The 12860-nt window shown below is 50.5% G+C and overlaps 1 protein-coding gene across 1 annotated transcript in view; it reads left to right on the forward strand.

The window, feature by feature from the left end:
* The first annotated feature begins 11446 nt into the window (after positions 1–11446).
* Kmt5b (lysine methyltransferase 5B) overlaps positions 11447–12860 on the forward strand; it is a 48595-nt gene continuing 47181 nt past the window's right edge. Inside the window, exon 1 of the mRNA XM_051145772.1 lies at positions 11447–11594. The gene's annotated coding sequence lies outside the window, so the exon portion shown is untranslated. The remainder of the gene's footprint in view (positions 11595–12860) is intronic.

A 12860-nucleotide genomic window follows, 5' to 3' on the forward strand; every position in this document is an offset into this window, starting at 1 on the left:
CACAGTGGTTAAGAGCACTGGCTGCTCTTCCAGAAGTCCTGAGTTCAATTCCCAGCAACCACATGGTGGCTCACAACCATCTGTAATGGAATCTGATGCCCTCTAATGGTGTGCATGAAGACATCACTCATATACATAAGATAAATAAATAAGTCTTTAAAAAGAGCACTGAATGCTCTTCCAAAGGACCTGGGTTCAAATCCCAGCACCCACATGGCAGTTTACAACTGTCTGTAATTCCAGTTCCAGAGAATTTGACCACCTTCACCCTACATGGAGGCAGAACACCAATGTAAATAAAACAAAAACAAACAAGCAAACGAACAAAAAAACAATGGCTTGGGCCAGTGAGATGGCTCAGCAAGTAAAGGCACTTGCTGCCAAGCTTGACAACCAGAGTTCAATTCCTACTACCTGCATGGGGGAAAGAAAAAACGGACTCCCACAAGCTGTCCTCTGGCCTCCACACTTGTGCCGTGGGATGCTCATGTATGTGTTCATATGTGTGAAACAGCTTTTCTCTACGCCTTCCTTACATCTGGGCTGCTGGTGGAAGGCACCACTCACTCTAGTGGAGGGTCATCCTCCCTCAGTCTAATCCATATAGGAAGTGCTTTTACAGAGGTGTCTGTAATTGATTCCAGAGCCAACCCAGTGGACAGCTGCCATGGTTGAATGAAAGTGATTCCGCTTTTTTTCCCCCTAAGATTTATTTATCTATCATTATGTATACAGTGTTCTGCCTGCATGTACACCTGCGGGCCAGAAGAGGGCACTAGATCACATTACAGGTGGTTGTGAATCACCACGTGGTTGCTGGGAATTGAACTCAGGACCTTTGGAAGAGCAGGCGGCGCTCTTAACCACTGAGCCATCTCTCCAGCCCCAGACTGACTCTTACAGACTCAGATATTTGAAAACTTGGTTAGGAGTTGCTGGAACTGTTTGGGATGAGGAGGTGTGTCACTCAGAGCTTTGAGTTTTTAAATACTCGTGTCTTGTGCTGACGGCTTGGCTGTAAGCTCTCAGCCACCGCTGCACTGCTGTGCCTGCACCTGCAGCACACAGCGCACATATGAGGTAGGACCTCTCCTCTCAGACACGTAGATGTGCATACACCACACATACAAAATAAAAGAAAGCAAAGAAGCAAAGAAAGAGGAGGGCATACTCAAACCAAGTGTAGAGATTTTCCCCCACTCTACAGTAACCAGCATTTCCTCTCTTGCTTACATTCAGTCTATCTCAGGCCTAGCAGTTCCTGCCTGTTTACAGAGGGTCTATCCCAGGACCTAAAGTGGGTGGCTGAAACCTCTGCTAGTACCAAGCCAAGCTAGCACACACTTTGGATTTTCCTTCTTTCTTTTCTTTTTATTGGTGTGTATATGTGTATGTCTGTGGACACATTTATTCTGGCCTCAGAGGCCAGAGGAGAGTGTCAGACCCCCCAGAGCCAGAGTCACAGGCAGTTGTAAGCCACCACACACAGGTGTTGGGAATTGTATTCTGGTCCTCTGAAAGAGCAGGGAGCACACAGGCATCTCTCCAGCCCCTAAAATGGAGCAATCCAAATACCAGACTGTCCTAAACGTGACCTAGTGTCCCATCTGTGCCCTCCATGGGGTAGATCGTGTCTCCCGGCCTGGGAAGGGTCACTGCTGTTCTATGCCCACTGACTGGATGGCTCATCTCTTCTAGAAACATCGTCCACATACACCAGGAAACTATTTATCTGGGCACCCTGGGTCCATTAAAGTGAAATTGACCATGGCGTAGGGAAAGTAGCCCAAGCTCTGCCCTGGAGAGCCAGCTCTTGACTCCTCACCTGAGAAAAGTCATTTCCACTGGGTGTGCAGGGCCAAGACCAGCAGTTAGCATTTCTTGACCTCTCGGAATGTGATCTGGGAAATCATGTCAACTTTTGGTTGCAGAGTCACCACTCCTTGGACTGAGACAAGCCGCCTGCCCAAAATACTCCTATGAGGACAGTGTCAGGAAGGGGCAATGTCACACTGGCCAGAGACTACCAAGCTTAGTTCACAAAAGGCTGGAACTCCCAGTCCATGCAGCAGCAAGGAGGCACCTTAGGGAAGTCTCAAGGGTTTGCAGAGGTTCTAGAATGGCATTCCTCCTTCCTAAATCTCCCTCAGTAATAACCGGCACCAACAGTACCTTGGCGAAAGGAACAAGAATCTTCAGGTTTCCCCTTGAACCTGGAGTTGGCTTGTTAACCTGGGCAGTTCTGGGCATAAAGACAGGGAACGCTAAAGAGGAAACTATACTGCAAAGCTCCCTGGGTCAAAGACACACCACGGAAAGACTGGCGATGCTTTTATTGAGTGGGAGCCAAGCTCAATTAGTTATATTTTCCCAGCTTTCACCCTCTATTTTGAGTACATAATTCACATAGAATTTAGGTTTCAGCTTTAGAATTTTCCAACATGCTCTCCTGCATAACTGTCCCCAGAGATGCTTCTGTCTGACAAATGACTCTCCGGGTCTTCCTACAGATTAGAATTTTAGTTTTAGGACACTATGTAGTTTAAATCAAACCTTTTTTTTTTTTTTTTAACTGTGGCTCATGGCTTCTCTTTGTCAACATGGTACTTTTCATATTTGCCCACAATGTTTGTAATAGCAGCTCATTCCTTTGTGTCTGAGTGTCATTCTAGCCTTTTGGTAGACCACAAATGGTTTATTTATTCTTTTTGTTGAATGGCATTTGGATTCTTTACAATTTCCAGCTAAAATAAATAAAACTAAAAAAAAAAAAAAAAAAAAAGCCAAGAATAGTACTACACGTCTGTAATCTATAGGATGTAACGTAGGAGGCTGGGGCAGGAGAAGTACATGTTTAAAGCCAGCCTAGACTACATAGTAAGATACTACCAGAGCGAGGGGAGGGGAGGGAAGGGAAGGGGGGGGGAGAGATTAGAGAGAGATGAATCAAGGAAAAGGAGATAGAAAGCAAAGAGAAAGTGACCTAAAATGAAAATAAATGAGGACTGAGGGAGAGAGAGACAGAGAGGGAGAGAGAGAAAGAATATTTAGCTTTCTGTTACTATAACAAAACACCTGAGGCAATCCAAGCGAAAAGGTTTCTTCTGGCTCAGTTTTACAGGTCTCATCAGTCCACCTTAGGCTCCCCTGTTGCCTTTGGGTCTGGTGACTCAGAATCAAGGTCAGAAGTACTTGGCTTTTGGTTTTTCAAGACAGGGTTTCTCTGTATAGCTCTGACTGTCCTGGGACTTGCTCTGTAGACCAGGCTGGCCTCAAACTTACAGAGACCCACCTGCCTCTGCCTCCTGAGTACTAGGATTATAGGGGTGCAAGCACCATGCCCAGCTAAGGCCAAGAGCACTTGGTAGGGCAAAACCTCATTCACTGTGTGACAGAAAAGTAAAACAGAGGAAAAGTCTTCTATCTCCTTCAAGGGAATAACATTAATACCTCATCTTTTAATATCTGTACCACCTTACAGCAGCACAAACCTGGGGACCAAACTCTGACAGCATTGTAGACTACAAGTGCAAGATATAAATAAATTGCCTTTGGGTATGCTGACACACATCTTTAGTTCCAGTGCTTGGAAGGCAGAAGCAGCCAGACTTGTGTGAGTTCTAGGCCAGCCTGGTTTACATAATGAGACCCTGTCTCAAAAACATAAAGCAAGATAAATAAATAAATATGTAAACAAACAAACAAATAGCACCAGAAATGAAACACTGTATATTCCCAAGTTCCAAGCTCCTGAAACCTAAGGTGGGAAATACATGACTTTCCAGGGGAGACTGCATCATGAAGAGCCCTGAGGGACCCTCCCCGGGAAGGATCAAGCTGAGGCCCTTTGCTGCCTGCCAAGATGCTGCCTGAAGACATCACTTCTGGGACCTTCTGGCCAGAGATTCCTGACCTTGATCTGATCACAAGGAAAGGTCAGAAACCCCTATTGAAGGGCAAGCTTCAAGATGACTCGGTGAGGTTGCTCAGGTGGAAAAGCAGGTCTGAGCTCTGTCCTTGGGAACTACACAGTGGAGGAGAAAATCGACTCCTCAGGTTGTTCTCTGACCTCCCCGCATGTGTGCCTTGGCGCTCACACATCCTCTGATGCTCATTGAGCGTGTGTACAAGCACACACACACACACACACACACCCCACATACACACACAAATAAAACAAAACGTGAACAAATTAAAAGTCAAAACTCCACTTATTTTGCATTTGGTTGGGCTGGCTCTTTTGGGACAGTTGTCACACTGTAGTGTGGACTAGGACTGATGGCAACCTTCCTGCCTCAGCCTCTTAAGTGTTGGGGTTACAAGTGTGAGCCCCACATTTAGCTCTGTTGGTCTCTGCGTGGTGTCTTCTGTTGCTGTGATAAAACACCGACCAAGACAACTTGGGTGAGAAAGGACCTACCTGTCTTACACTTCCGGGCAGGGATGCTGAAAGCACACAGAGATGCTGCTTCGGGCTTGCACCCAGGCTTGCTCAGCTTTCTAGTTCTTCTGTTCCTTTTGGCCTTTCAAGCCAGGGTTTCTCTGTGTAGCTCTGACTGCCCTGGAACTTGCTTTGTAAACCAGGCTGGCCTAGAACTCAGGATTCACCTGCCGTCCTGAGCGCCGAGATCAAAGGAATACACAGCTGTCCCTGCCACCACTGTCACTCAGCCTTGCTTAGCTTCCTTACACAGCCCATGCCTACCTGCCCAGCGGAGACACTACTCACACAGTGGGCTGGTACTTCCTATAGCAATCATTAATCAAGAAAATGCCCTCACAGACATGTCCACAGACCAATGTGTGTTTTGTTTGTTTGTTTTTGTTTTTGCTTTTCTGAGACAGGGTTTGTCTGTGTAGCCCTGGTTGTCCTGGAACTCACTCTGTAGAGCAGGCTGGTATGGAACTCAGAGATTCACCCATTTCTGCCTCCCATGTACTGTAATTAAAGGTGTGGGACACCACTGTCTGGTGACCGACCCTACAGGCCAATGTGATGGAGACAATCCCTCAGCTGGGTGTCCCCTTCCCAGGCGTGTCTAAGTCTATGTCAACTAAACTATGACAAGTCACTTCCCTGAGTATATGAGTTAGAGCTTAATTCCCAGCATCACACTTTGATTGTATTTGGAGGCGGGGACTTGGGACAGAGTTAGGGTAAGAGGAGGCCATGGCGGTAGGGCTCTATGACAACATGAGTGGTTTTGTGTGTGCATGTGCATGCATATGTTTGCGCATGTAGAGGACATTGGACAACCTCAGGTGTCATTCCTCAGGAATTCTCTCCCTTTTGTTTTGTTGTTGTTGTTGTTTTTAAAGACTGGGTCTCTCGGGCTGGAGAGATGGCTCAGAGGTTAAGAGCACTGTCTGTTCTTCCAGAGGTCATGAGTTCAATTCCCAGCAACCACATGGTGGCTCACAACCATCTAGAATGAGATCTGGTGCCCTCTTCTGGCCTGCAGGTGTACATGCAGGCAAAGCACTGTGTACATAATAAATAAATAAATAAACAAATCTTAAAAAAAAAAAAAAAAAAAAAAAAAAAAAGACTGGGTCTCTCTATGTAGCTCTGGCTGTCGAGGAACTCATCACGTAGACTAGGCTAGCTTTGAACTCACAGAGATCCACCTGCCTCTGCCTCCCATGGGTTGGAATAAAGGCCTGTGCCACCATGCCTATATATTTTTTTAAACATTTATTTTTATGTTTTTGGGTGCTTTATTTGCACATGTGTCTATGCACCACGATGTATAGTGTCCTCACTGTCCTAAAGAGGCATTAGAGCCTCTAGAACTGGAGTTGCCGATGGTTGTACACTGTCACGTGGGTTCTGGGAATCAAACCTGGGACCTCTGGGAGAGCAGCTGGTGCTGCTCTTAACCACTGAGCCATCTCTCCAGCCTCACTCTTGCTTTTTGAGCCAGGGTCTCTCATGGGCCTGACACTTGTTAAGCAGTCTAGGCTGGCCAGTTAGCTCCAGGCACTCCCTGTGTCAGCCTGCCCAACCCTGGGGTTGCAAGCTCATTATCATTCCTGGCCTTTTCACATAGGTCCATAGGTTAAACTTGGGTCAGCATAATTGACATTGTGCCGACGGAGCATTTCCCCAGGCCAGGAGGAGCTTTATAAAAAGTAGAAGACAGTGGCTGGAGAGATGGCTGAGTGGTTAAAGACCACATACACTTTTCAGAGGACCCAAGTTCAGTTCCCATCACTCATGGCAGGTGGCTTACAACTGCCTATTAACTCGAGCTCCAGAGGATCTGATGCCTTCTTCTGGCCTCCAATGGCACATGCTCACATGCACACACCCATAGAAGTACACATAAATAAATCTTTAAAAAAAAAAAAAGAAAAAAAGAAAAAGGACAGGGTGCGTGGGGGTGCGGAGAAATGGCTCAGTGGTTAAGAGCACCACCTGTTTTTCCAGAGGTCCTGAGCTCAATTCCCAGCAACCACACGGTGGCTCACAACCATCTATAATGTGATCTGATGCCCTCTTCTGGCCTGCAGGTGTACATGCAGATAAAGCATTCATATATATTAAATAAATAAATCTTTTTTGAAAATTGCTTAAAAAAAAAAAAGCAAAGACTTGACCTAGCAGTGTGGTTCTGTCTTAGTATGTGAAGAGCCATCCAGTAGGCAGACACCAAATATTAACATCACGGTCTCAGATTTATCAAACTCCAGAACCGTGAGTCTAATATTGAACTCCTATTCTTATTAATGACCTAGCCAATTAGCCACAGGAATTTTGTTACAGCAATAAAATAAGGATATAGAGTCCTGTTGTGCTTATTTCTAGGTGTGTGTGTGTGTAAAAGGAAAAAAAGATCTTATTGAAAATAAATTTGTAGCTGGGCGTGGTGGCGCATGCCTTTAATCCCAGCACTCAGGAGGCAGAGGCAGGCGAATCACTGTGAGTTCAAGGCCAGCCTGGTCTACAAAGTAAGTCCAGGACAGCCAGGGCTACACACAGAGAAACCCTGTGTCAAAAAGCCAAAAAAAAAAAAAAAAAAAAAAAAAAAAAAAAAAAAAAGTAAAATCTGTACATTATTATGACAAATACAAATAATTTCAGAAGGTTTGGATTTAGTTGAGTGGAGTAAAAAATGCCGGGTGTGGGAAGCCTAAGAGTGACATCTTTCAGCCACAGAACACTTAGCCTGATGTTTGATTATTCCAGGTGGATGCTCTGAACAAAAGCCCCATGTTGTACATTGGTTCTAAGCTTATGGGCATGAAAAAGAAACAGCATCAACTGAATACCTTAAATCCCTGGAGAGGGGAGAGGGGTCAGTGAGCACTTATCCTTGGAGCGACTCTGGCCCTCCAGGGGCAGCTCTGAAGGCTGTAGAGGCAGCAAAGAAGAAGAGAGGCCCCCTTTGTGGAGAAGATTAAGGGTTCACAAAGACTATCAACTCATAGAATAGCAAGTCAAAGAGGTAAGGATGGTAGGCCACTGGGGATCTGTGCCACCGCAAGCACGAGGGAGGGAAGAAACCACCATGCTAGAACTGAGCTATAGAAGTGTCTGAGATGGGGCACTCCAGGGGCCATGACCAGGAAGCCAGACACCCGAGGGTTCCCAGAATGCCCAAATCTACCCCCATTTCTCACCAGTTTCAGACACCCGCTTTCAGCAGGGCAGTCTTGTGTGTGTTGCGGGAAGCGGCTGGAGAGGTGCAAGCAAGAGTCCAACCGCCCAAACTGCTTTACAAGTAGAAGCTGACAAGTGACTCACCCAACTTGAAATTCCAGGGTCACCCCATCTGCAAGGACTCAGCTGCAGGGTCCCAGTGAGCAACCCGCTGGCAGACAACAGGGAACCAGTGAAGCTGACATCTGGGGAAGAGGTAGGCATGGGACACAGACCAGGCTGGGTGACTAAAATGCTACTGGGCATACAAATGCCAGCCTGTTGGGGCCACAGGAACTGACTTTATGGGCTCAGTCAGTACCCCAGTAAGGGTGCTGTTTATTAAGGGGACCTGCCAGTGTTGGGCTGTGGCTCCTGTCAGCTTGCGGGTGCTTCTGCCAGGGCAGACTGAGACCCTTCCGCCAACTCAGCCTTTCTTTAGGGTTGTGAAGCCCTCAAAGTCCAGCCGGGCTGGGACGGGGACCCGGGAGGGGGGGGGGCTGGGCTCTGTGGCCGGTTCTCCCACCCATAGGGTGCCCATAGGCTTCACACTGAAAATGCTGAGGCTTCTGTCATGTGGGGCTCAGCAAGTGCCTCGCCTTCTATTTTCTGACCACCACTCCTTGCCAGCTGCCAGGAGCCTCTTAGCTGGCCTCTCACTGCAGGGAAGTCTAATTTCCAGTTTCCCCCCAGGAGGGCAGCTCCCAGCTGTGGCAGGAGCCAGCTCAGCCAGACCTCCACAGATCAAGACCTCTGAAAGCCTCAAGCTTTCAACGTGGCTCAAGAAAGGTCTTGAGCCCAGCCTCGTTTTAGCAATAACCATAGTCTCTCTAGGTCTTTCAGCTGTCATGGGAAGAGCAGCAGATGTTGGGGGCTTGAAGGGACAGCCCCACACTGGAGAGGCTGAAAAGCTGTGCTGTGCCCTCTCACACGTCTTCTATACCCACTCCCTTGGAAGGCAACGCGCCCCCAACACTTGGCATTTGGCAGTGAATATATGGAAATGCTGGCATCTTGGAAGGTTAGGGTCATACAGAGCTGGGAGCTTGTGTGAGCCGGAAGGTTTGGCGTGGTAAAGACAGGAGGACTTGGGGCCAAGAGTTGCTGAAGTTTGGCTGGACTTGGAATCTGAGCCGCACACCTCTGAAAGTCAGGTCTTAGGGCTGTGGGTGTCTATGGGAGGTAGGTGCTGTCCCATGTGTGCTCACCTCCTTGGCATTCAGTGCCAAAGGTGACAGAAGCAACCTCAGGCATGTATTTGGAGCCAAACCCTACTGAAGTCTTGGGGTGGGGGTGCAGGACGTTTAGTAAGAAACCAGAAAAACCAAAACAACTAAGATCAAAGGAATCGTTAGCTGTGTTGGTATAAAGGGAACACAGCATGACAGATCTGATGTCACAGGTGACTGGAGCGAAAGGGCAGGCGAGGTGACCGGACCTGTCAAGCCCTGCTCCTTCTGTGGCTGGTCAGGCTATGCCCACTGCCCCATTCCCAAGGCAGTCTGAAGAGTGAGGATACAGGTCACACAGCTGAGGTCAGTGCAGGGGATCTAGTTTTGGAGAACCACACCCTCCGAGCTATGTGTCCTCAGCAGGTTACTCTGTTTCCCATCTGTACCACAAGAGATCACAGAGGATGCAATGAAGTAAGTTAGTATTAGCTGGACTTTAGGACCACGTCCCCTCTTGAGCCATCCTCTAGAAAATGCCTACTGTGGTAGGGGATGTGTGTGCCCACAGGGTGGAGGTGGTTTTTGCAGAGGAACCAAGGAAGGCTGGGGCTCTCCAAGAATCGCCTCAGCTGCCTGTGCTGTCGCTGGAGCTGCACTCTCCTTCCTTCCTTCCATCGCCAGAACATTTTGGTTCCTTTCCCTAACACTCTCCACCTCACTCAGGTGCTTGCTTCCCTATGTATGACAACCTCAAACGTCTCCTTCACGTCCTAACCACCAGCTTTACTAATTTAAAGCCTGCGTTTTTTGCAGAGTGGTGTATAAGAGGCTCTGGCTCCAGCCCTGACCAGTTGAAAAGTCATCTAACCAGTCCCTGCCTCAATTTCCCTATGTGTAAACTTGGATTCACAATGCTCTTGGCCTCCGGGGATTACCCCGAAGTAAATAAAGTAATGCACCAGATCGCTGGGAATGATGTCTGGTTAGGGACAAGGATGTGACCCTTGTTATTGTTGCGTGGCACCCCTAATCCGACTGTAAGATCCAAGGGGTGGGGCTTCGCCATACCCCAGGCGTGGGTGCAAGCCACTCCGGATCTTCCGCCCCAAGCTCCCCGAGGACCAAACCGCCTTCTTCGCGCCTGTGGATACCGAGGAGGGGCGGGGAGTGGCCGCGTCGCGCAAAGGTTGGCACTCAGTAGGTGCTCAAGGAGAGGCCGGTGACAGCAAGGGAACCCAAGGCACGCTGCATCCCCGCCTCCCGCGTGGTAACGCTCCGGTGGCTCACATGGTTTTGAAGAGTGTTTCTGCTCCCAACGACACCCATCCCCACAACAAAGAAACTCGCCATCCCCGGCCGCCTCCCCTCGGTGCAGCCCGGAGGCACAGCGGTCCCGGAGCGCCGTGCACCGACAGCTGTACACTAAAATCGCACCTCGGGAGCTGTCCCTGGTAGGTACAGGTGCGCGCGGGACGGGGGCGGGTGCCGACCCCGCAGGGCGGCGAGCGGCTAGTGAACTAGGTGGCGCCCGCCGGGCGCGCGGCGACGCCGCCTCCACCGAGATTTAAAGGGCAGCCGGGCGGAGGGATCTTCGAACGACGCTCGCTGCGATCCCTCCGCCTTGAGGCTCAGCGACGGCAACGACGCGGCTCCTTCTCTTGGAAAATTGCTCTTGTGCCTCCGCCGTCGGGTGCCGCGGCGGGGAACTTCATTCTCTCTGGCGTCTCTCCGCCTCCTCCCGCACAATTCCGTCGAAGCCATCGCGGCCACTGGCGCGGGGCAAAGGAGCGCGCACGCTCGGGGCCGGCGTGGTGTCCCTCCGCCGTCAGCCCGCGGACTCCTTTTCGTGTCCTTCCACCGAGCCCGGGCGGTGTCCGGGTGGCTCACCGGGGGTGGCGACGCGTCTGCGGCGCGGCAGCGAGGCTCGGGGGCTATGAGGTGAGGACGCCCGAGGACCGGAGGCGGCACCCGGCGCTGCGCGAGAACGCAAGACGCGAAGCCCCGAAGCCGGCGGATGCCTCTCAGGTTCCGCGGCTGCGCGCGAGGCGGAGGTGAGGCCCGAAGTCTGTGAGGCCGAGGGTGGCCCAGCGCTGCGAGACAGGGCTCGGGGACCGGGGCTGGGCGCGGGCCGCGGTGGCGGCCGCGGCGGCAGGGTTGGGGGGGGGGTACGCTCGGCGGACGCGGACTCCTTTATCTCCCCCCTCCCGTCAGCGGAGGCAGCGGGCGGTGCTACGTCCGTGCCGCCATATTGGATTTTACTCTCCAATTTTTTGCGGGGGGGCGGAAACCGAGGGAGGAGAATATTTTTTGGTGATTAATTTTCTGGAGGGACAGAGAAGTGTAGCCGGGCGCTTCCGGGGGCCCGGTGGTGGGGCTCTTGGCTAGGCCCGGTGCTGGAAGACGGACCGTGCTGGCGGTGAGCCGTGGAGGGCGTGCGTGCGTGTGTGCGTGCGTGCGTGCGTGCGTGCGTGCGGGGACCGGGCCGCGGGGCGGGGCTGCGGGGCCGGGGCGGCCAGGCGAGCGAGCGCGGCGGCCTGCAGTGGTGGCGGCGGCCGGAAGGGAGCGGTAGCGGTCGGTCGGTCGGCGGGGGCCGGGTCGCGGCAGCACGAGGGGAGCTGCTCGGCCGCTCGGGATTGGGGGACTGTGTTTTCCTCCTTCTCCAATGGGCGGCCGTGAAGCGTCTCGCCCAATCTGCTCGCGCCGGCGCGCCGAACTTTCGGTTGTTTTTGTTTTGGCCCGAGCCGAGTTTCCTGTCGCTCCAGCGAGCCTGTCGCTCTCCGGTACGCGCCCTCCCCCTCGGTGCTGTCTGTCCCTCGGCGTCGCCGGGCCCGCTACACATTCGGGCCCGGCGCTGAGGCATTGGCGTCACCCGTTCTGTCACCTGCTCGTCGGACCAGGGAGTGGGGAAACGAGAGGGAGACCTGAGGTTCATCTTGAACTTGCTGATAGAGTTCACTCTGAGAGAATCTTCTCTCCAGAGTGGGCAAGATGAACTACCTGGACTGATGGACTTAAAAAAAAAGATTTTTTTTTTTAAAACTTGCTTTCTAGACTTAAAACTGTTTTGACACAGAGTAGCTTGAAGTAGCTCCCTTCCCCCTGCAACTTTTCCCCGCCCCACCCTCCGCCCCCTTTTAAAATTGACAGCAACGTCCGGAGGTATTGGTAATTAGTAGACAAAACCTAAGCTCGTTCAGAGGCAAGGAAGAACTTTTTTGTTTTTTGTTGTTTTTTCGTGAAATGATCACAGATGATTTGTGGGTAAAGTTCATGCCTGAAGAATGAATTGCCAAAGACACATTTACTATGTGGATGCAAGTTTGACAGAGCCCCTCACTAGGAGCTCCCTATGGCTCAGAGTTAAAAGTCTGCAAATGTCTTAATGCACGTGGGGAAACAATTTTTAAGCCTGTACCCTTTCTGACATTGGAGGTCTACTCCCTCTCCCAAGCTCACTTGTTTTAGATTCCTGTACTTGGTTTCTTTTGGCTACCCAGTCTCTGGCGTTCCCATACCCTGTCTCTTGTCCCAGCATGCATCCATCTTCAGAAAAACCCCAGGAGAATGTAGTCTGCTGCTGGCACACACAGCGTGATGCCTCTGTTCCCTGAGCTGTCTTTGTATGCTGTGTGGATTGGCTGTGCCTTGCACATCCCTTGTTTTCTTGTGAGCCTGTTGAATCTTAGTGCTAACATTCATCTGGTTCACCTCAGGCCAGGTGCTCAGCAGTCACTTCATGAGAGAGATAATTTGTTAATCTCCAACTTATCAAGCCTGTTTGTAGTTTTTCAAAATGTATCTAGTCAGTTATATTGAAAGAGTTAACATTGTGATTTTAGAAACAAAGCTCTTCCCTTCAGAGGGCTTGCACTTCAACAGGAAAATAGGCCTCCATCCTTCTCTGGGATTGAAACCCAGCCTTTTCAAAAATCATTTACAAGGATTCTCTCTTTCCTTTCTCTCCCAAGTGCTCTCTTGATGGTGTTGTCACCTACTGTGGTGACACGGGACACTCCTCTGAGCTTTCCACACTTGTAGAAGATACC

Source organism: Acomys russatus, chromosome 5 (genome assembly GCF_903995435.1).
Source record: "Acomys russatus chromosome 5, mAcoRus1.1, whole genome shotgun sequence".
Lineage (NCBI taxonomy): Eukaryota > Metazoa > Chordata > Mammalia > Rodentia > Muridae > Acomys > Acomys russatus.